The sequence below is a fragment of the Salmo salar genome, chromosome ssa15 (assembly GCF_905237065.1).
Source record: "Salmo salar chromosome ssa15, Ssal_v3.1, whole genome shotgun sequence".
In the NCBI taxonomy this organism is placed as follows: domain Eukaryota; kingdom Metazoa; phylum Chordata; class Actinopteri; order Salmoniformes; family Salmonidae; genus Salmo; species Salmo salar.
Genome location: NC_059456.1, coordinates 52134674 through 52160878, shown reverse-complemented (window position 1 = coordinate 52160878; position 26205 = coordinate 52134674). Strand labels below are relative to the sequence as shown.

The following is a 26205-nucleotide window of genomic DNA, read 5'->3' as shown; positions in this document are numbered from 1 at the left end:
ACTGATAGAGACATACCCCAAGCGACTTACAGCTGTAATCGCAGAAAAAGATGTCGCTACAAAGTATTAACTTAAGTAAAGGGGCTGAATAATTTTGCACGCCCAATTTTTCAGTTTTTTATTTGTTAAAAAAGTTTGAAATATCCAATAAATTTCATTCCACTTCATGATTGTGTCCCACTTGTTGTTGATTCTTCACAAAAAATTACAGTTTTATATCTTTATGTTTGAAGCCTGAAATGTGGCAAAAGGTCGAAAAGTTCAAGGGGGCCGAATACTTTCGCAAGGCACTGTATATATATAGTACCAGTCAAAAGTTTGAACACACCTACTCATTCAAGGGTTTTTCTTTATTTTTACTATTTTCTTAATTGTAGAATAATAGTGACGACATCAAAACTATGAATAACACATACAGTGGTTCTTCTTGTAACATAGTATATGGGATTGATTTTAAGAAATGTAGCTTCATTAATTTGATTAATATTATGGTGTTTCTATTCCAAGAAAAATTCCAAGAAAATATGGCGCAGTACAAGGTGACCGGTCGGGAGTAGGCTACTAAGAGCAAAATAATCCTAACATTTCCACCCCCTGATTGTAGTCTAACCAATACTCAAACGGAGATTCAGTGAAAATAAATGTCTCATTGATTTATCAAGACCAGTCCCCATGCTTGTCTCAGAGCGGCGTGAAACGGTGCTGAAATAGTTGACCACACGCAGGTAGGCTATTGCTTCAAATCCTATTGCTTCTATCTTCAATATGCTTTAAATGCCACAATTTCACAAATAATTGAACACACACAATTCTTAAAACTCTGAGAAGGGTAATAGGAGCTGATCTGCACTGCATATTAAACTGACGTTCTTATTGCTATATTGCACGTGTCTCTGTGTGTGTTTCGATCCTCTCTCTCATATATATATATACACACACACACACACTCTACAGGATTGGTGGGTCCCCTACGGGACGGTTGAGCTAACGTAGGCTAATGTGATTAACAAGAACATTTCCCAGGACATAGACATATCTGATATTGGCAGAAAGCTTAAATTCTTGTTAATCTAAATGCACTGTCCAATAGTAGCTATTACAGTGAAAGAATATCATGCTATTGTTTGAGGAGAGTGCACAGTTATGAACTGTAAAGTATATTAATAAACCAATTAGGCACATTTGGGCAGTCTTGACAAAACATTTTGAACAGAATTGCAATGGCTCATTGGATCAGCCTAAAACTTTGCAAACACACTGCTGCCATCTAGTGGCCAAAATCTAAATTGCGCCTTGTCTGGAATAATACATTGCCTTTCTCTTGCATTTCAAAGATGGTGGTACAAAAAAAATGCACAAAATGCATGGTGTTTTCTTTGTATTATCTTTTACCAAATCTAATGTGTTATATTCTCCTACATTCATTTCACATTTCCACAAACTTCAAAGTGTTTCCTTTCAAATGGTATCAAGAATATGAATATCCTTGCTTCAGTTCCTGAGCTACATGCCTGGGCCTGCAGTACACAAAGGTCCTTGTTTGTCAGACGAATCATTGGGTCGAAACTACAGAACAGCACAAAACAAGAGAACACACATATGTTGACTCTGCCTGTCGGAGGTGGAGTTCCAGAGCTCACAGGTGTGCCTGACTCTCCGCCAATACCGCCTGGCTCTGGACCAATGCATCAGCTGTCGCCCGTATCTCTGCCCTCAGAGAATGTTTCTCTTTCTGCTGGTCTGCCTTCATTGACTCGATCTCGGTCTTCAAAGTTTGAATCTGATCCATGTGCACCTTCATCAGGTGAGCAGAATGGTATTGCCCTGAGCCCTCATCAATTACAGTGGCCTATGATAGAAATGGTAGAACAATGAAGAATGAAAAGTGCCTCCAACACACAAATGCTGCGTACAGAAACACATTTTAAGAATCTAGCAAAACTAACCGCTTTCTTGGGAACCATGCGTTTTTTTCAGTGCGGCCCGTTGTCCAGCCCTTTGTCCACTTCACGGATGGTTGTCGGCATGGTTGTATGCTCTGTGAAAACACATACACGTTTTTAGTACACAATTATCGATTTTATTACACAGTATGCCTACATATAGGCTATATACATTTTTTTAAAGAAAATGCACTGAAACCAAAATATCTTTAGTTTTGGTGATCCTCTCAGCTCCGGCTCATTTTCAAGTCCTCTGGTGGTTACAGTCCTAACACTGGAACGGGTAGTCACCCTGACGCCCAGGTTTGCATTGCAAATGAGGGCATAAACAGGGTCAAGACATCAGCAGAGGAAGCAGACCTTTATGTAGTATATTAAAGGTTAAATAAAAATTAATAAATAAAAGACCTACAACACCTACGGTACGCCTACAATATATACAATTTTTTCCCCTAGGTCTCCTGATTTAAACCCAATCGAACTTGTTTGGCGTCAACTGAAAACATTCATCCGTAACGATACAATTCTCCCCATACCCTCCTTCTTGGCAAGAGTCTATTGTCCTGCTAATAGCCCATAATGGTGGATGGATGGCTTATTTTGTATTCCAATGTATTGAATGAATGTATTAATTACAGTCATTTACCATTCTCATTCTCGGACTGGAAACGTTTCTTGCAGAGTTCACAATCTCATTTTCAAGTCCTTGTTTAAAAAATAATGACATTTTGGAGAGGATTTCATTTTCAAATAACTGAAAGTAAGCGGTTGTAATCTTTAATTCTTCATTTCTGCCATCCGAATTCATATTCATTATATAAATAGGCCCATGTGCACCTTCATCAGAGTGTGCAAAGCTGTCATCAAGGCAAAGGGTGGTACTTTGAAGAATCTCAAAAAATATATATATATTTACATTTCTTTAGTACTTTTTTGGTTACTACATGATTCCATATGTGTTATTTCATAGTTTTGATGTCTTTACTATTATTACACAATGTATACAATAATAAAAATATTGATAGCATCCCCAAACCATCCCACTACCACCACTATGCTTGACAGTTGGTTTAAGGTTCTTACTGTGGAAAACAGTGTTTGGTTTTCACCAGGCATAATGGGACCCATGTCGTCCAAAAAGTTATACTTTTGACTCATCCGTCCATAGAACATTCTTCCAAGAGTCTTGGTGTTCATCCAGGTGCTTTTTGGAAAACTTGAGTTCACTTTTTGGATGACATGGGTGCCATTACATCTGGCAAAAACAAAACACTTTATTCCACAGTAAGAACCTCATACCAACGGTCAGGCATGGTGGTGGTAGTGGGATTCTTTGGGGATGCTTTGCTGCCTCAGGGAATTCTATAGGAGAATGTCAGGTCATCCGTTTCTGAGATGAAGTTGAAGTGCAGCTGGTTCATGCAGCAAGACAATGATCCAAAACACACAATTAACACACAATTGAGTGTAAGGGGGCAATGCAGGAGTGGCTTCTGGACAAGTGTCTGAATGTCCTTGAGTGGCCCAGCCAGAGCCTGGACTTGAACCCGATCAAACATCTCTGGAGAGAGACCTGAAAGTAGTAGACCTGAAAGTAGTGTAATTTAAACATTTAAAAATGCACAGTGTAGGTTGGAAAAAGTATGTGAAACCCTAGTCTAATGACTTCTCCAAAAGCTAATTGGAGTCAGGAGTCAGCTAACCTGGAGTCCAATCAATGAGATGAGATTTGTCTCTGCTGGGCAGGTACGTGAACTCTTGGAGAAGCATAAAGTTTTACATAAGGAAATGATACTTCAGCAGGAAATAACTTTAAAAGCTTCACACAAATGATCATGGAGTCTACCAACAAACGGCTGGACGACCTAACTAAAGATGTACAAGACATTAAAACAAGCCTTCAGTTCACACAGAAGGATGTGGATGTATTGAAGAACACACAGGATTCACTTTCCAGAAACTGTTCCTCTTTTTTTCCTTTTTTTTCTCCACCTTTATTTAACCAGGTAGGCTAGTTGAGAACAAGTTCTCATTTGAAACTGCGACCTGGCCAAGATAAAGCAAAGCAGTTCGACACATACAAAAACACTGAGTTACACATGGAATAAACAAACATACAATCAATAATACAGTAGAAAAATCTATTTACAGCATGTGCAAATGAGGTAGGATAAGAGAGGTAAGGCAATAAATAGGCCATGGTGGCAAAGTAATTATAATATAGCAATTAAACACTGGAATGGTAGGATGTGCAGAAGATGAATGTGCAAGTTGAGATACTGGGGTGCAAAGGAGCAAAATAAATAAATACAGTATGGGGATGGGCTATTTACAGATGAGCTATGTACAGGTGCAGGGATCTGTGAGCTGCTCTGACAGCTGGTGCTTAACCTGTTGGGGCTAGGGGGCAGTATTTGCACGGCCGGATAAAAAACGTACCCGATTTAATCTGGTTACTACTCCTGCCCAGTAACTAGAATATGCATATAATTATTGGCTTTGGATAGAAAACACCCTAAAGTTTCTAATACTGTTTGAATGGTGTCTGTGAGTATAACAGAACTCATTTGGCAGGCCTGTCTGACCATTTCTTGCCCTCCTTGATCATCTCTAACAAATACAGGGGATCTCTGGCATGACGTGACACTTCCTACGGCTCCCATGGGCTCTCAGAAGGCGGGAAAAAGCTGAACGATGTAATTCCATCCCCAGGCTGAAACACATTAGCGCGTTTGGCAAGTGCTCTATCAGAGGGCCATTAGACTGAGGCTCGTGCATGAGGGGATAGCATGCTTTTACTTTCACTCTCTTTGTAATAAAAAATGATTTCCCGGTCGGAATATTATCGCTTTTTTACGAGAAAAATTGCATAAAAATTGATTTTAAACAGCGGTTGACATGCTTCGAAGTACGGTAATGGAATATTTAGAATGTTTTTTGTCACGAAACGTGTCGGGCGCGTCACCCTTCTTTACCCTTTCGGATAGTTTCTTGAACACACAAACAAAACAGAGGATATTTGAACATAACTATGGATTATTTTGAACCAAACCAACATTTGTTATTGAAGTAGAAGTCCTGGGAGTGCATTCTGACGAAGAACAGCAAAGGTAATAACATTTTTCTTATAGTAAATCTGACTTTGGTGAGTGCTAAACTTGCTGGGTGTCTAAATAGCTAGCCCTGTGATGCCGGGCTATCTACTTAGAATATTGCAAAATGTGCTTTCACCGAAAAGCTATTTTAAAATCGGACATAGCGAGTGCATAGAGGAGTTCTGTATCTATAATTCTTAAAATAATTGTTATGTTTTTTGTGAACGTTTATCGTGAGTAATTTAGTAAATTCACCGGAAGTTTGCGGGGGGTATGCTAGTTCTGAACGTCACATGCTAATGTAAAAAGCTGGTTTTTGATATAAATATGAACTTGATTGAACAAAACATGCATGTATTGTATAACATAATGTCCTAGGATTGTCATCTGATGAAGATCATCAAAGGTTAGTGCTGCATTTAGCTGTGGTTTGGGTTTATGTGACATTATAATGCTAGCTTGAAAAATGGGTGTCTGATTATTTCTGGCTGGGTACTCTGCTGACATAATCTAATGTTTTGCTTTCGTTGTAAAGCCTTTTTGAAATCGGACAGTGTGGTTAGATTAACGAGAGTCTTGTCTTTAAAATGGTGTAAAATAGTCATATGTTTGAGAAATTGAAGTTTTTGCATTTTTGAGGTATTTGAATATCACGCCACGGGATTACACTGGTTGTAATAGTAGAATAGAATAGTATGTATCAGTCTCTCACCGTTGCTGCTTGTTATAGACCACCCTCTGCCACCAGCTGTGCCCTGGACACCATATGTGAATTGATTGCCCCCCATCGATCTTCTGAGCTCGTGCTGCTAGGTGACCTAAACTGGGACATGCTTAACCTGTTATGGCTAGGGGGCAGTATTTTCACGGCCAGATAAAAAACGTACCCGATTTAATCTGATTATTACTCCTGCCCAGAAACTAGAATATGCATATAATTATTAGCATTGGATAGAAAACACTCCAAAGTTTCTAAAACTGTTTGAATGGTGTCTGTAAGTATAACAGAACTAATTTGGCAGGCCAAAACCTGAGAAGATTCCTTACAGGAAGTGGCCTGTCTGACCATTTCTTGCCCTTCTTGATTATCTCTATCCATTACAGGGGATCTCTGCTGTTACGTGACACTTCCTACGGCTCCCATGGGCTCTCAGAAGGCGGCAAAAAGCTGAATCGTGGCTTTGCAGGCTCTGGCTGAAAAAAAGTAGCGCGTTTGGATAGTGGCTGGTCACAGTACTGTAAGACTCAGGCTCGTGCACGAGGGGATCCCATGTTTTTATTTTCTCTCTCTTTGTACGTATACACGCTTTCCCGGTCGGAATATTATCGCTTTTTTACGAGAAAAATGGCATAAAAATTGATTTTAAACAGCGGTTGACATGCTTCGAAGTACGGTAATGGAATATTTTGAAATCTTTTGTAACGAAATGCGTCGTGCTCGTGACCCTTATTTACACTTCGGATAGTGTCTTGAACGCACGAACAAAACGCCGCTATTTGGATATAACAATGGATTATTTTGAACCAAACCAACATTTGTTATTGAAGTAGCAGTCCTGGGAGTGCATTCTGACGAAGAACACCAAAGGTAATCAAACTTTTCTAATAGTAAATCGGAGTTTGGTCAGGGCTAAACTTGGTGGGTGTCTAAATAGCTAGCCGTGATGGCTGGGCTATCTACTCAGAATATTGCAAAATGTGCTTTCACCGAAAAGCTATTTTAAAATCGGACACCTCGATTGCACAAAGGAGTTCTGTATCTATAATTCTTAAAATAATTATGTTTTTTGTGAACGTTTATCGTGAGTAATTTAGTAAATTTACCGGATTTCAATTCACCGAAATTCATGCTAGTTCTGAACGTCACATGCTAATGTAAAAAGCTGTTTTTTGATATAAATATGAACTTGATTGAACAAAACATGCATGTATTGTATAACATAATGTCCTAGGTGTGTCATCTGATGAACATCATCAAAGGTTAGTACTGCATTTAGCTGTGGTTTTGTTTTTTGTGACATTATATGCTAGCTTGAAAAATGGGTGTCTGATTATTTCTGGCTGGGTACTCTGCTGACATAATCTAATGTTTTGCTTTCGCTGTAAAGCCTTTTTGAAATCGGACAGTGTGGTTAGATAAAGGAGAGTCTTGTCTTTAAAATGCTGAAAAATAGTCATATGTTTGAAAAATTGAAGTTTTTGTATTTTTGAGGAATTTGTAATTCGCGCCACGCCTATCATTGGATATTGGAGCAGGTGTTCCGCTAGCGGAACGTCTAGATGTAAGTTAACACCCCGGCCATCCTACAATCTAAGCTTGATGCCCTCAATCTCACACAAATGATCAATGAACCTACCAGGTAGAACCCCAAATCCGTAAACACGGGCACCCTCATAGATATCATCCTAACTATCTCGCCCTCCAAATACACCTCTGCTGTTTTCAACCAAGATCTCAGCGATCACTGCCTCAATGCCTGCATCCGTAACGGGTCTGCGGTCAAACGACCACCCCTCATCACTGTCAAACGCTCCCTAAAACACTTCAGCGAACAGGCCTTTCTAATCGACCTGGCCGGGGTATCCTGGAATGACATTGACCTCATCCCGTCAGTAGAGGATGCCTGGTTATTCTTTAAAAGTGCCTTCCTCATCATCTTAAATAAGCATGCTCCATTCAAAAAATGTAGAACTAGGAATAGATATAGCCCTTGGTTCACTCTAGACCTGTCTGCCCTTGACCAGCACAAAAACATTCTGTGGCGTTCTACATTAGCATCGAATAGCCCTCGTGATATACAACTTTTCAGGGAAGTTAGGAACCAATATACACAGGCAGTTAGGAAAGCTAAGGCTAGCTTTTTCAAATAGAAATTTGCATCCTGTAGTACAAACTCAAAAAAGTTCTGGGACACTGTAAAGTCCATGGAGAATAAGAGCACCTCCTCCCAGCTGCCCACTGCACTGAGGCTAGGCAACACTGTCACTACCGATAAATACACAATAATTGAGAATTTCAATAAGCAATTTTCTACGGCTGGCCATGCTTTCCACCTGGCTACCCCTACCCCGGTCAACAGCCCTACGCTCCCCACAGCAACTCGCCCAAACCTCCTCCACTTCTCCTTCACCCAAATCCAGATAGCTGATGTTCTGAAAGAGCTGCAAAATCTGGACCCCTACAAATCATCCGGGCTAGACAGTCTGGACCCTCTCTTTCTAAAATTATCTGCCAAAATTATTGCAACCCCTATTACTAGCCTGTTCAACCTCTCTTTTGTATCGTCTGAGATTCCCATAGATTGGAAAGCTGCCGCGGTCATCCCCCTCTTCAAAGGGGGAGACACTCTAGACCCAAACTGCTACAGACCTATATCTATTCTACCCTGCCTTTCTAAGGTCTTTGAAAGCCAAATTAACAAACAGATTACCGACCATTTCGAATCTCCCCGTACCTTCTCTGCTATGCAATCTGGTTTCAGAGCTGGTCATGGGTGCACCTCAGCCACGCTCAAGGTCTTAGATATCATAACCGCCATCGATAAGACACATTACTGTGCAGCCGTATTCATCGACCTGGCTAAGGCTTTCGACTCTGTCAGTCACAACATTCTTATTGGCAGACTCAACATCCTTGGTTTCTCAAATGATTGCCTCGCTTGGTTCACCAACTACTTCTCCGATAGAGTTCAGTATGTCAAATCGGAGGGCCTGTTCTCCGGACCTCTGGCAGTCTCTATGGGGGTGCCACAGGGTTCAATTCTCTGGCCGACTCTCTTCTCTGTATACATCAATGATGTCGCTCACGCTGTTGGTGATTCCTTGATCCACCTCTACGCAGACGACACCATTCTGTATACCTCTGGCCCTTCGTTGGACACTGTGTTAACTAACCTCCAGATGAGCTTCAATTCCATAGAACTCTCCTTCCGTGGCCTCCAACTGCTCTTAAATGCAAGTAAAACTAAATGCATGCTCTTCAACCAATCGCTGCCTGCACCTGCCCGCCCGTCCAGCATCACTACTCTGGACGGTTCAGACTTAGAATATGTGGACAACTACAAATACCTAGGTGTCTGGTTAGACTGTAAACTCTCCTTCCAGACTCACATTAAACATCTCCAATGCAAAATTAAAATCTAGAATCGGCTTCCTATTTCGCAAAAAAGTATCCTTCACCCATGCTGCCAAATATACCCCCATAAAACTGACTATCCTACCGATCCTCGACTTCGTCGATGTAATTTACAAAATAGCCTCCAACACTCTACTCAACAACTTGGATGCAGTCTATCACAGTGCCATCCGTTTTGTCACCAAAGCCCCATATACTACCCACCACTGCGACCTGTATGCTCTCATTGGCTGGCCCTCGCTTCATACTCGTCGCCAAACCCAAAAATCCAGGTCATCTACAAGTCTCTGCTAGGTAAAACCCCTCCTTATCTCAGCTCACTGGTCACCATAGCAGCACCCACCGGTAGCTCCAGCAGGTATATCTCACTGGTCATCCCCAAAGCCAATTCTTCCTTTGGATGCTTCTCCTTCCAGTTCTCTGCTGCCAATGACTGGAACGAACTGCAAAAATCACTGAATCTGGAGACTCTTACCTCCTCCACTACCTTTAACCTCTATGGGCTAGGTGGGACACTTGCGTCCCACCTACTCAACAACCAGTGTAATCCCGTGGCGCGATATTCAAATACCTCAAAAATGCAAAAACTTCAATTTTTCAAACATATGACTATTTTACACCATTTTAAAGACAAGACTCTCGTTAATCTAACCACACTGTCCGATTTCAAAAAGGCTTTACAACGAAAGCAAAACATTAGATTATGTCAGCAGAGTACCCAGCCAGAAATAATCAGACACCCATTTTTCAAGCTAGCATATAATGTCACATAAACCCAAACCACAGCTAAATGCAGCACTAACCTTTGATGATCTTCATCAGATGACAACCCTAGGACATTATGTTATACAATACATGCATGTTTTGTTCAATCAAGTTCATATTTATATCAAAAACCAGCTTTTTACATTAGCATGTGACTAGCATGTGACTAGCATTCCGACCGAACACTGCCGGTGAATTTACTAAATTACTCACGATAAACGTTCACAAAAAACATAAAGTTATTTTAAGAATTATAGATACAGAACTCCTCTATGCACTCGATATGTTCGATTTTAAAATAGCTTTTCGGTGAAAGCACATTTTGCAATATTCTAAGTAGATAGCCCGGCATCACAGGGCTAGCTATTTAGACACCCAGCAAGTTTAGCACTCACCAAAGTCAGATTTACTATAAGAAAAATGTTATTACCTTTGCTGTTCTTCGTCAGAATGCACTCCCAGGACTTCTACTTCAATAACAAATGTTGGTTTGGTTCAAAATAATCCATAGTTATGTTCAAATATCCTCTGTTTTGTTTGTGCGTTCAAGAAACTATCCGAAAGGGTAAAGAAGGGTGATGCGCCCGACACGTTTCGTGACAAAAAACATTCTAAATATTCCATTACCGTACTTCGAAGCATGTCAACCGCTGTTTAAAATCAATTTTTATGCCATTTTTCTCGTAAAAAAGCGATAATATTCCGACCGGGAAATCATTTTTTATTACAAAGAGAGTGAAAGTAAAAGCATGCTATCCCCTCATGCACGAGCCTCAGTCTAATGGCCCTCTGATAGAGCACTTGCCAAACGTGCTAATGTGTTTCAGCCTGGGGATGGAATTACATCGTTCAGCTTTTTCCCGCCTTCTGAGAGCCCATGGGAGCCGTAGGAAGTGTCACGTCATGCCAGAGATCCCCTGTATTTGTTAGAGATGATCAAGGAGGGCAAGAAATGGTCAGACAGGCCACTTCCTGTAAGGAATCTTCTCAGGTTTTGGCCTGCCAAATGAGTTCTGTTATACTCACAGACACCATTCAAACAGTTTTAGAAACTTTAGGGTGTTTTCTATCCAAAGCCAATAATTATATGCATATTCTAGTTACTGGGCAGGAGTAGTAACCAGATTAAATCGGGTACGTTTTTTTATCCGGCCGTGCAAATACTGCCCCCTAGCCCCAACAGGTTAAGCACCAGCTGTCAGAGCAGCTCACAGATCCCTGCACCTGTACATAGCTCATCTGTAAATAGCCCATCCCCATACTGTATTTATTTATTTTGCTCCTTTGCACCCCAGTATCTCAACTTGCACATTCATCTTCTGCACATCCTACCATTCCAGTGTTTAATTGCTATATTATAATTACTTTGCCACCATGGCCTATTTATTGCCTTACCTCTCTTATCCTACCTCATTTGCACATGCTGTAAATAGATTTTTCTACTGTATTATTGATTGTATGTTTGTTTATTCCATGTGTAACTCAGTGTTTTTGTATGTGTCGAACTGCTTTGCTTTATCTTGGCCAGGTCGCAGTTTCAAATGAGAACTTGTTCTCAACTAGCCTACCTGGTTAAATAAAGGTGGAGAAAAAAAGGAAAAAAAAGAGGAACAGTTTCTGGAAAGTGAATCCTGTGTGTTCTTCAATACATCCACATCCTTCTGTGTGAACTGAAGGCTTGTTTTAATGTCTTGTACATCTTTAGTTAGGTCGTCCAGCCGTTTGTTGGTAGACTCCATGATCATTTGTGTGAAGCTTTTAAAGTTATTTCCTGCTGAAGTATCATTTCCTTATGTAAAACTTTATGCTTCTCCAAGAGTTCACATACCTGCCCAGCAGAGACAAATCTCATCTCATTGATTGGACTCCAGGTTAGCTGACTCCTGACTCCAATTAGCTTTTGGAGAAGTCATTAGACTAGGGTTTCACATACTTTTTCCAACCTACACTGTGCATTTTTAAATGTTTAAATTACACTACTTTCAGGTCTACTACTTTCAGGTCTCTCTCCAGAGATGTTTGATCGGGTTCAAGTCCAGGCTCTGGCTGGGCCACTCAAGGACATTCAGACACTTGTCCAGAAGCCACACCTGCATTGCCCCCTTACACTCAATTGTGTGTTAATTGTGTGTTTTGGATCATTGTCTTGCTGCATGAACCAGCTGCACTTCAACTTCATCTCAGAAACGGATGACCTGACATTCTCCTATAGAATTCCCTGAGGCAGCAAAGCATCCCCAAAGCATCCCACTACCACCACCATGCCTGACCGTTGGTATGAGGTTCTTACTGTGGAATAAAGTGTTTTGTTTTTGCCAGATGTAATGGCACCCATGTCATCCAAAAAGTGAACTCAAGTTTTCCAAAAAGCACCTGGATGAACACCAAGACTCTTGGAAGAGTCAATAATTATATGCATATTCTACTTTCTGGGCAGTAGTAATAACCAGATTAAATCGGGTACGTTTTTTATCCGGCTGTGTAAATACTGCCCCCTAGCCCTAACAGGTTAACATGCATGAAACCAAGGCTTTTACTGTTACAGAAGTCAACAAATGAGAGCACCTGGGGAGTAGGAGTGGAGCTAGGCACTGCAGGTCCTGGATTAACCTCTACATCACCAGATGAACAGAGAAGTAGGATAAGGGTACGGCTAAAGGCTATAAGAACTGGCCGTCTAGCACGTTCGGAGCAGAGAGTAAAAGGAGCAAGTTTCTGGGCATGATAGCATAGATTCAAGGCATAATGTATAGACAAAGGTACGGTAGGAAGAGAGTACATTGGAGGTAAACCTAGGCATTGAGTAATGATGAGAGAGATATAGTCCCTAGAGACATTTAAACCAGGTGATGTCCAGGTCATGGAACAACATGGTTGGTTAAGGCATATTGAGCAGGTCTAGAGGCTCTACAGTGAAACAAGACAGTAATCACTAACCAGGACAGTAATGGACAAGGCATATTGATATTAGGGAGAGGCATGCGTAGCCAAGTGATCGTATGGGTCCAGTGAGTGGTTGGGCTGGCTGGGAACACGGCGATTCAGACAGTTAGCAGGCCGGGGCTAGCAAGCTAGCAGTTAGCAGGCCGGGGCTAGCAAGCTAGCATAAGGGCCTTAGAGGGACGTCGCGATGGGGGAATGTCTGTTTTTACCTCCTCGTGCGGTGACGTCAATAGACCAGTCATGGAATTAGTAGGGTTCCAAGTAGCAGAGGGGTCCAAGTCCAATTGGCAAAATGGGTATAGTGGTCCAAGAAACTGGCCGATCAGCTAACAGTCCAATATGCTATAGATAGCTAGCAGGCCGAGGTTAGCAGAATGGGCCTTCAGGGGATGTCGCGCCTGAGGGGCCTGTTGAGATCCTCGGGCAGATTATGTCGGTATTCCAGTCGTGAAGGATCGGTGGGGTTCCGTGCCCCGTACCGGCAGTAGAAGGGGTCCGGATATTGTAGCCGAGGAGTGGACTTCAGGAGTAGCCCAGGAGTCCTAGCCAGGAGATGGGTCTAGCATGGGCTAGCTCCAGGCTAGTTGGTGCTTGATCCGGGACGGAAATGTTAGCCAGGAGTAGTCAACCCGGGTTGCGTTTAGCTAGCTGCCATGATCCAGATGAAAAGGTTCAGAGTTTGCGGTAGGAATCCGGGGATATGGAGAGAAAAATAGGTCCGGTATGCTCTGGTTTGAAATGCGTTGTACGAACTGGCAAGAGCTTTCCGAGCTAAAGGTTAGCTGATGTCCGCTAGCAGTGGTTAGCTGACTGATAGCTGGTAGCTGGTAGCTAGTTAGCTAGCTAGCTTCAGTATTACAGTTCGGAGGTAAATAGAAATACTTTAGAAAAAACCCCAGATCCACACCACATTGGGTGAGGCGGGTTGCAGGAGAGTATTTTGAAGTTGAGGTTTAGGAAAAAATATTAAAAAGAATGCGAAGAAAAATATATAAAAAGATATATACATGGGATGAGACAAGACAAAGACGTCTGACTGCTACGCCATCTTGCGGAATGAAATCACCACAGTCAGGGAGGGCCTCCAGAACATGTCTGGGAAGGCTGTATACCGGACAATCAAGGATAAATAATATTTGTTATAGATGGTATCCAGGAGAGCCAAAGTGAGACATGGGCTGAATCAGAGGACAAAGTTTGAAAGCTGTTTTCTGAGGAGATGCAACTGGATCAACAGGTAGAGCTGGAACATGCTCACCGGTCTGGGAAACCAGGGGTCACTAGTGGTGACAATGGTGGTGAAAATGGAACCAGACCCAGACCAATTGTAGTGGAAATTCCTCAGGTTCAAGGATAAGCTTGCAGTCATTGAAAAAGCCAAACGCCTTAAAGGGTCCTTCATCTTCATTGATGACGATTTCTCAGATTCAGTCCGTCAAAGAAGAAAGGAACTAATTCCAGCCATGAAGGCCGCAAGAGAACGAGGTGACATAGCATATCTGAGGTTTAACAAATTGATTGTTCACCCTCCCTCCCATAGAGTTAGGAGGAGCGACAGACACAAGTAATTCCAACCCCCCACACACACTGACTAAGTATATCTCTCTCAGATTCCAACTGCTGATTCATGTTTGTACATACAAATACTGTAAATCTACCAAAGAAAGGTCTGTTAATTGCTCACTTGAATATATGTAGTTTAAGGAACAAAATTCATGAAATATGCTGTCTAGTGCAGTCAAACAATATTCATGTATTGGCAATATCAGAGACTCACTTGGACTCTTTTTTTGAGGATGCTGATAATATACATGGATATAATTTGTTCAGGAGAGACAGAAATAGATATGGGGGTGGAGTTGCAGTTTACATCCAGAATCATATTCCAGCAAAACAACGTAAGGATTTAACGTTGAATAGATTAGACGCGCTATGGGTACAGGTGCATTTACCACATTTGAAACCTATACTAGTTGGTTGCTGCTATAGGCTACCTAGTGCTGATGTGAAATATATTGATGTAATTTGCAAAATGTTGGATAAGGTATCTGATGAAAATAGGGAAATATATTTTTGGGGAGATATGAATATAGATTTTTTTGAACACCAACTGTCCAATGAGAAAGAAACGTATTTCTGTTGCCAATGTATGTAACCTGACCCAAGTTATGACATTACCAACCTGTCACGCCCTGACCATAGAGAGCCCTTGGTTCTCTATGGTATAGTAGGTCAGGGCGTGACTGGGGGTGTTCTATGTTGTTTATTTCTATGTTGGTGTGCTTGGTATGGTTCCCAATCAGAGGCAGCTGTTTAGCATTGTCTCTGATTGGGGATCATATTTAGGCAGCCATTTCCCCACTGTGTTTTGTGGGATCTTGTTTTTGTGCAGGTGCCTATTTGCACTTCACTGTCTTCACATTTTGTTTGATCATTTATTGTTTTTGTACTTTGCTGAAGTTTCACGTTATAATAAAGATGTGGAACGCTACTCACGCTGTGCCTTGGTCCAATCATTACGATGATCGTGACACAACCAGAACGTTCACTAATAGGTCCGGTATCACATCATCAACTTGTGTCGATCACATTTTTACTAACATGGCTGAACATTGTTCTAAAGCTATATCAGTGGCACTAGGTTACAGTGATCATAATATGGTTGCACTCACTATGAAAACTAAAATACCAAAGGCTGGCCCTAAGATAATCTACCGCAGGTCCTACAGCGGGTTCAATCAGGACTCATTTGTGGATGAGAATGTGCAATGGTTAGAAGTGTGTAGTAAGGATGATCCTGAAATGTCACTAAGTTTGTTTAAGAAATTATTTGTGAGTCTAGATGATAAGCACGCCCCTTTAAGAAAATGCTCTGCGAGGTCAAACAGTGCCCCATGGATTGATGATGAGCTGAGAAATTTAATGATTCAATGTTATGATGCCAAAAAAGTAGCAGATAAATGTGGCACTCTGTTTGATAAGCAAAGTTATTGTAAATTAAGAAATCTTGTGACCAAGCTAAACAATGAAAAGAAGAAGGGATTCTATCAGCACAAAATTGATGAAGTGATGGGATGGGTGATGGAATGGATGACGGGAAAAAGCTGTGGAGAGCGTTGAACACTATTATGGGTAGGAATTCAAACGTCTGCCTCTTTTGTTGAATCAGAGGGTATATTTATTACAAAACCACATGACATCGCAAACTACTTTAATTAATATTTTACAGGCAAAGTGGACAAGTTGAGGAATACTATGATTCCAACTGATAGCTCCATGTCATATACCCTTATAAAAGATTGTATCATGAAGGAGAGTCAATGCATGTTTAATTTCATCAAGTAGAAAGGGAAGAGGTAGAGAGGATGCTGTTGTCTCTTTCGGATGACACGTCACCTGGTACAGATAATCTTGATGCCAAATTGCTTAGAGTTACAGCTAACTAAATATCTACACCAATCTCTCATATTTTTAATAAGTGCTTGATGTATGGGGTGTGCCCAGAAGTCTGGAAAGAGTCAAAAGTTATTCCACTACCTAAGGATAAAACATCTGCATTCACTGGTCCTAATAGTCATCCAATAAGCTTGCTGCCTGTGTTAAGTAAATTATTGGATAAAATTTGTATCTGAACAAATCAAGGATTGTTTCACATGTAATGGTCTGATAACGGGTTTCCAGCATGCATACAAAGAAGGGCATTCTATGAGTGCGGCCTTAGCACAAATGACAGATGATTGGTTAGAGTATGGATGAAAGGAAGTTAGTTGGTGCAGTGTTGCTAAATTTCAGTGCTGCTTTTGATGTAATTGATCATGAACTGTTACTAGGTAAACTCAAATGTTATGGTTTTAAGTCTGCAGCTCTATCCTGGATGGAAAGCTATCTATCCAGGAGAATGCAAAACGTGTTCTTTAATGGTAGCTTTTCAAACAGTAAAGATATACAGTACACTGTGGTGTTCCTCAATGAAGTTGCCTAGGCCCACTTCTCTACTCTATCTTTACTAATGACCTTCAGGAATGAACAAAGCAAGAGTGGTAATGTATGCTGATGACTCTACAATGTATAGCACAGCATCAGACTGTAATGAGCTATCAGATGTACTGAGCAGTGAACTGTGGGTTGATATGAAACAAATTGGTGTTGAACATTTCTAAAACTAAATGTATTGTATTTGGCTCAAGATATATGCTTGCTGATGATCCCCAATTGAATGTGTTGATGAATAGAACACATGTAGAGCAAGTGAAAAAAACAAATCTACTAGGCGTCATGTTGGACTCAGCTTTATCATGGTCAGAACACATAGATAATATTGTTATTAAGATGGGTAAGGGAATTGCTGTTACAAGAAAATGTTCAAAGTATGTAACATCTAGCACTCTGAATCAGGTGATTTAATCCCTGGTCCTATCACACTTAGAGTACTGTCCGGTTATATGGTCATCTGCAGCAAAGAAAGATATGAAAAAGCTCAAAATGGCTCAAAACAGGGCTGGCAGATTATCTCTTCATTGCTCTAAGCGTATGAATATTATTCAAATGCATCAGAATCTCTCATGGCTTCAAGTTAAAAACAAATTACTATCTAGTCTTCCGATTTTCTTTAGGAATATTATATTTTTAAAAAACACAGTATTTTTCAGTCCAGTTTGTACATACTAGAAACACGCATAACCACCAAACCAGACAGGCAAATTCAGGGCAGCTAAAACAACCCAAGCCAAGGACAAATCACCTTAAATCTACAGTTTTCTATAGAGCCATAGCTGAATGGAACTCTTTACCAATCCATATTTCTCATGCAAAAAGTAAATCCACCTTCAAGAAAAAAATAAAATAACATCTAATGCGATAGACCATATGAATGGACAGGAAATAGAAAGCATCAACTGAATGTTAAATGTGTTTCCTGTCAAGTATTTTAATTATCTGTATTGTCTACTTGTTGAATCTTTGTGAAGTCTTGATTGTGGTTGTTTGTAATGTCTTGTTAATTGGTGTTGGACCCCAGGAAGATTAGCTAGCGTTACAGCGTTAGCTAATGGGGATCCTAATAAAAATTACAAAATTACAAATTACAAAAATTACAAAATTGGAGATGTTGGTTAGAGCTGCCTTGCCCTATAAAAAACACTCACAAAATTTGAGTTTGCTATTCACAAGAAGCATTACCTGATGTGAACCATGCCTCGAACAAAAGACATCTCAAGATTAAGAATTGTTGACTTGCATAAAGCTGGAAAGGGTTACAAAAGTATTTCTAAAAGCCTTGATGGTCATCAGTCCATGGTAAGACAAATTGAATGTCTATGAATGGAGAAAGTTCAGCACTGTTGCTACTCTCCGTCCTGCAAAGATGACTGCAAGAGCACAGCGCAGAATGCTCAATGAGGTTAAGAAGAATCCTAGAATGTCAGCTAAAGACTTCTGGAACATGCTAGAATCTCTGTTGACGAGTCTACAATACGTAAAACACTAAACGAGAATGGTGTTAATGGGAGGACACCACTGAAGAAGCCACTGCTCTCCAAACAAAACATTGCTGCACGTCTAAAGTTTGCAAAAATGCTCCTGGATGATCCACAGCGCTACAGGCAACATTTTCTGTGGACAGATGAAACTACAGTTGAGTTGTTTGGAAGGAACACACAACACTATGTGTGGAGAAAAAAAAAGGGACAGCACACCAACATCAAAACCTCATCCCAACTGTAAAGCATGGTGGAGGGAGCATCATGGTTTAGGGCTGCTTTGCTGCCTTAGGGCCTGGACAGCTTGCTATCATTGACGGAAAAATGAATTCCCAAGTTTATCAAGACATTTTGCAAGAGAATGTTAGGCTATCTGTCTGCCAATTGAAGTTCAACAGAAGTTGGGTGATGCAACAGGACAACGACCCAAAACACAAAAGTAAATCAACAACAGAATGGCTTCAACAGAAGAAAATATGGCTTCTGGAGTGACCTCAGCCCGATTTGAGATGCTGTGGCATGACCTCAGGAGAGCAGTTCACACCAGACATCCCAAGAATATTGCTGAACTGAAACAGTTTTATAAAGAGGAATGGTGCAAAATTCCTCCTGACCGTTGTGCAGGTCTGATCCGCAACAACAGAAAACGTTTGGTTGAGGTTATTGCTGCCAAAGGAGGGTAAACCAGTTATTAAATCCAAAGGTTCACATACTTTTCCCACCCTGCACTGTGAATGTTTACGCAGTGTGTTCAATAAAAACATGAAAACATATAATTGCCTGTGTGTTAGTAGTTTAAGCAGACTGTTTGTCTATTGTTATAACCTAGATAAAATCAGATCAAATTTTATGACCAATTTATGCAGAAATCCAGGTATTTCCAAAGGGTTCACATACCTTTTCTTGCCACTGTGTGTGTGTATATATATATATATATACACACATACACACACACACAGTTGAATTCGGAAGTTTACATACACCTTAGCCAAATACATTTAAACTCAGTCTTCACAATTCCTGACATTTAATCCTAGTAAAAAATCCCTGTCTTAGGTAAGGTAGGACCACCACTTTATTTTAAGAATGTGAAATGTCAGAATAATAGTTGAGAGAATGATTTATTTCAGCTTTTATTTCTTTCATCACATTCCCAGTGGGTCAGAAGTTGACATACACTCAATTCGTATTTGGTAGAATTGCCTTTAAATTGTTTAACTTGGGTTAGACGTTTCGGGTAGCCTTCCACAAGCTTCCCACAATAAGTTGGGTGAATTTTGGCACATTCCTCCTGACAGAGCTGGAGCAACTGAATCAGGTTTGTATGCCGCATTGCTCGTACACACTTTTTCAGTTCTGCCCACACATTTTCTATGGGATTGAGGTCAGGGCTTTGTGATGGCCACTCCAATACCTTGACTTTGTTGTCCTTAAGCCATTTTGCCACAACTTTGGAAGTATGCTTGGGGTCATTATCCATTTGGAAGATCCATTTGCGACCAAGCTTTAACTTCCTGACCGATGTCTTGAGATGTTGCTTCAATATATACACATAATTTTCCTTTCACATGATGCCATCTATTTTTTTAAGTGCACCAATACTTTTTTCCCCTCACAGTATATATATACACACACACACACACACACACACACACACACACACACACACACACACACACACAGTGAGGGGAAAAAAGTATTTCTCTCCAGAATAAATGACTTATTTCAGGACAGAAAATGAATCTCATTACACGATTCAATATTCATCATAAATAAAACAGGTGCTGGAATAACCATTAGGTGTAATGTTAGTGCTTCATATATCCACAGTTGTATTAATGTATTAATGTTTTTAACCAGTTCATCAAATTGGGTGGCCAAAGTATAGTTACAGAATCATCACCAATCAATTTCTGGGCAGAAGTTTCTAAATTTGACCCACTTAACTGAACATCATTAAAGAGGTATTAGCACAGTTGCTAAATGCAAGAAAACGACTCTAACTACCTTCTTCAATGCTCAGTACATTGCAATGTATACAATGCATTCGGAAAGTATTCAGATCCCTTGACTTTTTCCACATTTTGTTACGTTACAGCCTTTTTCTAAAATGGATGAAATTGTTTTCCCTCATCAATCTACACACAATACACTACAATGACAAAGCAAAAATGTTTGTTTTTTAAAACTTTTGCAAATGTATTTAAAAAAACACGTAAATATGATATTTACATAAGTATTCAGACACTTTACTCAGTTCTTTGTTGAAGTAGCTTTGGTAGCGATTACAGCGTCCAGTCTTCTTGGGTATGACGCTACAAGCTACACCTGTATTTGGGGAGTTTCTCCCATTCTTCTCTGCAGATCCTCTCAAGCTCTGTCTGGTTGGATGGGGAGCGTCGCTGCACAGCTATTTTCAGGTCTCCAGAGATGTTCGATCGGGTTCAAGTCTGGGCTCTGGCTGGGCCACTCAAGGACATTCAGAGATTTGTCCTGAAGGTGAACCTTCACCCCAGTCTGATGTCCCGAGCACTCTGGAGCAGGTTTTCATCAAGGATCTCTTTCCCTCGATCCTGACTAGTCTCCCAGTCACTGCTTCTGAAAAACATCCCCACGGCATGATGCTTCCACCACCATGCTTCACCGTAGGGATGGTGTCAGGTTTCCTCCAGACGTGATGCATGGCTTTTAGGCCGAAGAGTTTCATCAGACCAGATAATGTTTTTTCTCATGGTCTGAGAGTCCTTTAGGTGCCTTTTGGCAAATTCCAAGCGGGATGTCATGTGCCTTTTACTGACGAGTGGTTTCCATCTGTGGAGTGCTGAAGAGATGGTTGTCCTTCTGGATGGTTCTCCCATCTCCACAGAGGAATTCTGGAGCTCTGTCAGAGTGATCATCGGGTTCTTGGTCACCTTCCTGACCAAGGCCCTTCTCCCCTGATTGCTCATTTTGGCCGGGGGTCAGCTCTAGGAAGAGTCTTGGTGGTTCCAAATTTCTTCCATTTAATAAGGATGTTCTTGGTGACCGTCAATGCTGCAGACATTTTTTGATACCCTTCCCCAGATCTGTGCCTTGATACATTCCTGTCTCTGAGCTCTACTGACAACTCCTTCGACCTCATGGCTTGGTTTTTGCTCTGACATGGGACCTTATATAGACAGGTGTGTGCCTTTCCAAATCATGTCCAATCAATTGAATTTACTGCAGGTGGACTCGAATCAAGTTGTGAAAACATCTCAAGGATGATCAATGGAAACAGGATGCACCTGAGCTACATTTCGAGTCTCATAGCAAAGGGTCTGAATATTTATGTAAATAAGGTATTTCACTTTTTTATTTTTAGTACATTTGCAAAAATGTTTTTAAAAATGCACTTTGTTTTTATGAGGTATTGTTTGTAGATTCATGGAAAAACATTAAATAAATACATTTTCGAATAAGGCTGTAAAGTAACAAAATGGGAAAAAGTCAAGGGGTCTGTGTACTTTCCAAATGCATTGTATGTAACAAAAATACAGTTACAGTTTCTTTATAATCATAGAAGTGCTGTCTCCCGACAGTGACAATGGTTTCTGACTTATGTTTGCAAAATTCTGGTAGCTTTTCCAAAAATGTCCAGGTTTTCCAGAAATCTTGGTTGAAAGCTTCCCAGAATCAGGAAGGAATAGGCAGGAAATCCATAATCCTCCAACCAGGAAAACCTGGTAATTCTGTGAAAGTTTCCCAAATTTTACAACCCTAGTCTGAGTGTGTACTAGAGAGACTCATGACTGTGCAGAGTACTACTCCACTTCAAAAGCCTCTCCATCAGTCAGTCTGCCTGCTCTGCCCCACTGCCTCTGATGTCTGTATCTATGGGTGCAAGCAGCACTTTCTCCTTTCTAATCTGAGACTATGCACTTATGTTTATCTTTGATGTCTAATATTCAGTTTGAACCGTCTGAACTAGAGGAGGTTTTTATCAGACAAACAGGGGTCTCAAGCTCTAATCATGCTGCTGTTAGTCCTTGGTCTTCACAAGAAAGCAAGGCTCAAGGAGTGGCTCTTTTTTCAAAATTGGCTTTGTGGACCCTGAGATCAGAAAGCAATCATGGTGACCTTAAGCGTATGTAATTGTGTATGTTGGCCTACACGAGGTACATCGATGATTACATTCAAGTTGACCTGTAACTTCTGTTCACCTGTCCCTCTTGTATGGAAACAAAAAGACACAAAATGATAAATAGCACATTTATATTTGGGATATTTTCCAGTTCAAGTTGTAGGCTACACCCAAGAGGACTCCTGGTTTGACTTATATTGGAATAGAGTTTCTTATTTTTAGCAGGAATTGCTGGAAACCATTAAGAATGTAATACACAATAACTTTCATCAGTCGGCCGGTGTTCTCACAGCGCTGGAGGTAGGCCTATACCGTAACCAATCCCTGTTAAATGTTGGACACGATTCCAAGGAAACATATGCCCTTGAATGTCTGTCAGGAGACTTACGGAGATGTTAACAGTTCGGTGGTCACCAATACATCTGCCTGCTGCTTCTTCCTGTGGACTGATTGTGGTGTATGTGTCTGTGTGCGTGCATGCATGTGTGTGTGTCATGAATGCACAGGTCCCCGTTTTGGCCCTTCAGACGGAGAACTCTGTTTTGCGGCCTGTAAAAGTGCAAATAAAACTTAACTCGGTCATAAACTGAGAAAGAGAGGCTAGTGGGAGATGTTTGTGGAGCAGCGGCTGCATTTCATTTATAACCCTGTAGGGAAATCACTTCAGCAACAGCTCGACATCAACATTCACAAGTTAAGAAAAGCAAATCCTCTCACTGCACTTGATTGTGGAAGAGCATGTCTGTAAACTGTTCTATATCTTTTCCTACCATCCTGTTGTTGTTATTGTTTTTTGACAGAGATAGGGAGTTAGGGATGGTTAGAGAGAGGATGAGAAGGAACAAGGAAGTGGAAGGTTATTCAGTTGTCCTGTTCCTCCTCTCCTCTGTGCTATTTACGGGCTACGTATGTTTCTGCCATAATGAGACCAGGGTAGCTGCTCTTTTCTCCCGATGAAATATGAAGACGCCAGAGGAGGCTGGTGGGAGGAACTGTAGGAGGACGGGGTCAATGTAATGGCTAGAATGGAATGGTATAAATGGAACGGTATGAAACACATCAAACATATGGAAACCACATGTTTAACGCTGTTCAACTTATTCCATTCCAGCCATTACAATGAGCCAGTCTTCCTATAGTTCCTCCCACCGGCTTCCTCTGGAAAATGCCTAGCTTGTTGCTGGCAGGGCGCTCTGTTTACAAAATAAATCTCTGCATGTGAGAATGAGGCCGTTGGGAAAAACAGGCAAATTGAGAAGAATTGAAGAGGCAACCTAACCGAGTAGCAAATCGGTGGGGTTGAATCAGGTCAGCGAGACTCCAACACCCCCTGAGTTCGCTCAGCTGGGTCTCTTACCCCCCCCCCCCCAACCCCCACCCCCCAAAAAACATAAGCTCATTCAGAGTCAATCAGCCTTGCTATTTGTGCATGGATTGGCCTGTCCCTCGAGCGCCTGAGTTCATCTCTTCTAATCAGGCTCCTGTGTTCTCTCTCACGTCCCTCTAAAAGTGGCATTCAGTGGCAGAAAAAGAGCCAGCCGGTCGTTAGATGTTGGATTGCCTTGAACCCGGGCTGCCTGGCAATAGAGTAAACATTTCACGGTAAAGTTTACACCTGTTGTATTCGGCACCTGTGACAAATAACATTTGATTTTATTTGAATAGAGGCCCCGGAAGGCCCATGGACCTGAGGGTCAGTGCGGAGGAAATAGAGCACAGTGGCTTTAAAAATATAAGCATCTATTCTGTACATTTTCCACATGCAAAACCCATATAGGACATTCCTGTGAGTCAGTGAAATTAGAGGGCTGCTGCTCTGCTTTGGCCCATCCAGCACAGAGCTATTGTGTGTGGAGTATAGGGCCATATAAAATCTGTGATGTGGACGGAATCCAGACACTAAAACAGAATTCAACAATATTCTAAAATGTAATGAATTTTGTAGGAAATCAGCTAAATGTATTGAACTTATTAGAACTAATTAATTTGCACAAGATTATGATAAGACATGAACAAAATGCATAAGTGATTCGTATTTTCCTTAAACTTTCTATAGAGGCAACAGAGTGGGAATAACCCTTTCTGTGTGTGAGTGTTTGTCTACCACTTTGTGGTGTCATTAGCGATGATACTAAACAAAACTGTTTTCTGGTAGATGGAAAGGCTTTCCCAAAAATCTCCTCAATTAAATGTTAACTACAAAGTAGTCGATCCCTACCTAGCAGAATGATATCATGATTATTTGCCACAATCCAGTGGTGATTTGTTTAGCAAACTCTGCAATCACGTGTGCTACAGAAACACTGCTAACCAAGCAAGTCTCTTGCTGGTGCTCACCCTAAAATTACATTTGTTTGATTATTCCCAGACCTAAAAGTGATCTCGTGATGTGGTTTAAGCATTGTTAGAACATCCAATTTTGTTGTTTTTCTATTACAAAAGCGTGATTTAGAAAGGAAAACCCTGAAAAACCTGAAACCACACTCACTAAGGTTTCTTCTCCACGATGAGTCTGGACTTGATCTCGTCCCTGACAACTTCTCGCCTCGAGGACGATCACAGGAACGCAGTGCGGGTCGATCAAGTTGCGGCAGCATCGGACGGGCCAGTAGCAGTGCCGTCGGACGGGCCGGTTGTAGCTGCGGAAGTTGTGTCGTCAGACGGACCCGTTGTGGCGACGTCGGACGACCCAGTTGCAGCTGCCGAAGTTGAGGCGGTGCCGGACGGACCAGTCGCAGCATCATCGGACGGGCCAGTCCCGCTGTCTCCCTTAATGGTCGATTATTCTGTCAGGCTGGTATGAAGGATCGGGAGACAGGCGCAGGAATGTGTATTTTTTATTTTTATTAAGCCCCAATTACGGCGTGCCGTGTAAAGGCACGGGGATGAAGACCAAACAAACACTATACAAAAACACAGGGTTAAAACCCAAACAAAAGAGCGAGGAGTACCTCGAATAAATAACACACGCGCACAATGATTAACACATGGGACGAGACCCATAATCATCTGCGCAATCCACAAGAGCACGAAAGCCAAAACACACTAGCACAGGTACTCACATGCACCAACGGACATTGTAACAATAATCGACAGCCCAATGGAAACCAAAGGGCACACTTATACAAATACTGGTCAGTGGGAATAGGGGACAGATGTGCGTAATGAAAGTTCCGGAGGGATCCGTGACAGATACTCTGATTAGTTGGAGATTAACCAATCGCTGACTAATTGTTTTTTACAACACCACTCAGCCAAAATTGCTTCTATGATGGCGGTCTCAGTATGTTCAGTATGTACCGATAGATAGAGCAGCGGAATTCAATTCAGTATGAGTCGTCAAACAAACTTGGAGTCATAGAATCAACATAATATCCTCAAAAATAATATTGCGATACTGTATCAATTTCCACCCCATCCCTAACAGTCACCCAGAGACTGTCCATCCCCCACTGCCCTCCAAGCACAGTCCTCCACCCGGAACATGCAGCCTCTAATGACAGAGGTTTATTGTACAACTTGACAGGGATCAAATAATTGGACCCTTTTCTCTCATTATTAATTGTTGTGGGGGAGTAAGGAGAAATTGTTTTAGGAGCACATACAAGCACAATGATGAGATAGAGTAATGTTGCTTACGATGTCTGTTTTGTGGAAGGTCTTTGATCAGCCAGTAGAAATGGGCATAAGGGAACAACTGGAGTAATTCAGGGCGTTTCTTGCTATTTCTTATTATGGTTTAATC

General features: G+C 41.2%; 1 long non-coding RNA gene across 1 annotated transcript; it reads right to left on the bottom strand.

The window, feature by feature from the left end:
- Positions 1-1140: 1140 nt before the first annotated feature.
- On the bottom strand, positions 1141-25380 carry LOC106571608 (uncharacterized). The gene is made up of 3 exons (XR_006759083.1): positions 24949-25380; positions 1947-2038; positions 1141-1849 (listed from the first exon to the last, which is right to left on the bottom strand). It is a non-coding gene; the product is annotated as an uncharacterized lncRNA (long non-coding RNA).
- Positions 25381-26205: the final 825 nt, after the last annotated feature.